General features: G+C 56.8%; 2 non-coding genes and 1 pseudogene across 2 annotated transcripts in view; all 3 read left to right on the top strand.

The window, feature by feature from the left end:
• The window catches only part of LOC146144424 (small subunit ribosomal RNA), a 1,810-nt gene extending 166 nt beyond the window's left edge, over positions 1-1,644 (top strand). The window contains exon 1 of the ribosomal RNA XR_014500937.1: positions 1-1,644. This exon is cut by the window's left edge and continues 166 nt beyond it. This is a non-coding gene — a ribosomal RNA (small subunit ribosomal RNA).
• A 247-nt stretch (positions 1,645-1,891) lies between these two features.
• LOC146144425 (5.8S ribosomal RNA) lies at positions 1,892-2,045 on the top strand. Its single transcript, XR_014498957.1, has one exon. It is a non-coding gene; the product is annotated as a 5.8S ribosomal RNA (ribosomal RNA).
• A 248-nt stretch (positions 2,046-2,293) lies between these two features.
• Positions 2,294-2,500, top strand: part of LOC146144426 (large subunit ribosomal RNA) — a 3,680-nt pseudogene continuing 3,473 nt past the window's right edge.

Consider the following 2,500-nt stretch of genomic DNA (forward strand, 5'->3'; position numbering starts at 1 on the left):
ACATGCGTGAAGCGCCGACCTCGCGGGAGGCGTGCTTTTATCAGACCAAAAACCGACCGGGCTTCGGCCCGCAACCTTTGGTGACTCTGGATAACTTTGCGGATCGCACGGTCTCGCACCGGCGACGGATCATTCAAGTGTCTGCCCTATCAACTTTCGTCGGTACGGTACTGGCCTACCGAGGTTCTTACGGGTAACGGAGAATCAGGGTTCGATTCCGGAGAGGGAGCCTGAGAAACGGCTACCACATCCAAGGAAGGCAGCAGGCGCGCAAATTACCCATTCCCGACGCGGGGAGGTAGTGACGAAAAATAACAATACAGGACTCTAAACGAGGCCCTGTAATTGGAATGAGTACACTTTAAAACCTTTAACGAGTATCCATTGGAGGGCAAGTCTGGTGCCAGCAGCCGCGGTAATTCCAGCTCCAAAAGTGTATATTTAAGTTGTTGCGGTTAAAAGCTCGTAGTTGGATTTTGGCGCAGGCGGCCGGTCCGTCGCAAGGCGTGTACTGGCCGTCCTGGCCTCACCTCCGGTTCTCCGCCGGTGCCCTTGACTGAGTGTCGGCGGCGGCCGGAACGTTTACTTTGAAAAAATTAGAGTGTTCAAAGCAGGCGATTCGCCTGAATAATGGTGCATGGAATAATGGAATAGGACCTCGGTTCTATTTTGTTGGTTTTCGGAGCGCGAGGTAATGATTAAGAGGGGACAGACGGGGGCATTCGTACTGTGCCGTTAGAGGTGAAATTCTTGGATCGGCGCAAGACGAACGGACTGCGAAAGCATTTGCCAAGAATGTTTTCTTTAATCAAGAGCGAAAGTCAGAGGTTCGAAGACGATCAGATACCGTCCTAGTTCTGACTATAAACGATGCCAACTAGCGATCGGGGGGCGTTAGTTTTACGACCTCTCCGGCAGCTTGCGGGAAACCAAAGTCTTTGGGTTCCGGGGGAAGTATGGTTGCAAAGCTGAAACTTAAAGGAATTGACGGAAGGGCACCACCAGGAGTGGAGCCTGCGGCTTAATTTGACTCAACACGGGAAATCTCACCCGGCCCGGACACGTGAGGATTGACAGATTGAGAGCTCTTTCTTGATTCTGTGGGTGGTGGTGCATGGCCGTTCTTAGTTGGTGGAGCGATTTGTCTGGTTAATTCCGATAACGAACGAGACTCTGGCTTGCTAACTAGTTACGCGACCCAATCGGTCGGCGTCTAACTTCTTAGAGGGACTAGTGGCGTTTAGCCACACGAGATTGAGCAATAACAGGTCTGTGATGCCCTTAGATGTTCGGGGCCGCACGCGCGCTACACTGACCGGATCAGCATGTGCTCGCCTTGGCCGACAGGTCTGGGTAACCCGCTGAACCCCGGTCGTGCTAGGGATAGGGAATTGCAATTATTTCCCTTGAACGAGGAATTCCCAGTAAGCGCGAGTCATTAGCTCGCGTTGATTACGTCCCTGCCCTTTGTACACACCGCCCGTCGCTACTACCGATTGAATGGTTTAGTGAGGTCCTCCGATTGGACCTGGCGCGGCCGGCAACGGTCGAGCCGGCGTCCGAGAAGACGATCTAACTTGATCATTTAGAGGAAGTAAAAGTCGTAACAAGGTTTCCGTAGGTGAACCTGCGGAAGGATCATTAACGGTCTCGCAAACGCTTCGGCGAACGCGAAACTCGGACAAGCGAGAGAAAAAGTCTTTGCTACCCGGCGCCCGACCCGCGAGGAGCGGCGCGCCGGCCGGCGATTCGGTCACCCGGTAATGTTTGCGCGTCGAGTGCCGCGGTGCCGCGCGCTCCGGCTTCAAGCGTCGGCCTGGCCGACCGCTCGGCGCGGTCTATTTTGTCACCCTATAGTGCGAGGCACTGTGCGAGCGAAACAATCGTGGATGGCTCTTGGCGGTGGATCACTCGGCTCGTGAGTCGATGAAGGACGCAGCTAGCTGCGTGAATTAGTGTGAATTGCAGGACACATTGAGCATCGACGTTCTGAACGCAAATTGCGGCCTCGGGTCAATCCCGGGGCCGCGCCCGCCTCAGGGTCGCGTTGCAAACGTTCCGCGCGGGGATTTCTCCGCGCGGCTGCTGCGGCGTCGGACGCGCGAGCGCCCGTCCCGCTCAAGACAGCACGGCACGATGCGCGACGATCGCGACCAGAATCCCGCGCGGCGGCGGCGAGTCGACCTCGAAGAGGCCAACGGCTGGCGGCTCAAGGGCGGGAATCGAGGTGCGCGGCGGCGCGCGGCGCCGACGGCGAGCGCGGAACGGGAAGAATAGTCCCGGTCCTTACTTTCGGCCTGAGGTCGGACGAGGCTACCCGCTGAATTTAAGCATATTACTAAGCGGAGGAAAAGAAACTAACGAGGATTCCCTCAGTAACGGCGAGTGAAGCGGGATGTGCCCATCGCCGAATCCGCGCGCTTTTGGAGTGCGCGGAATTGTGGCGTACGGAATTCGTCACGGCGCGCTTCGCCGGTCGCCCGCGTCCTTCTGATCGAGG

This window comes from Ascidiella aspersa, chromosome 5, assembly GCF_963924565.1.
Source record: "Ascidiella aspersa chromosome 5, kaAscAspe10.2, whole genome shotgun sequence".
NCBI classification, from domain to species: Eukaryota; Metazoa; Chordata; class Ascidiacea; order Phlebobranchia; family Ascidiidae; genus Ascidiella; species Ascidiella aspersa.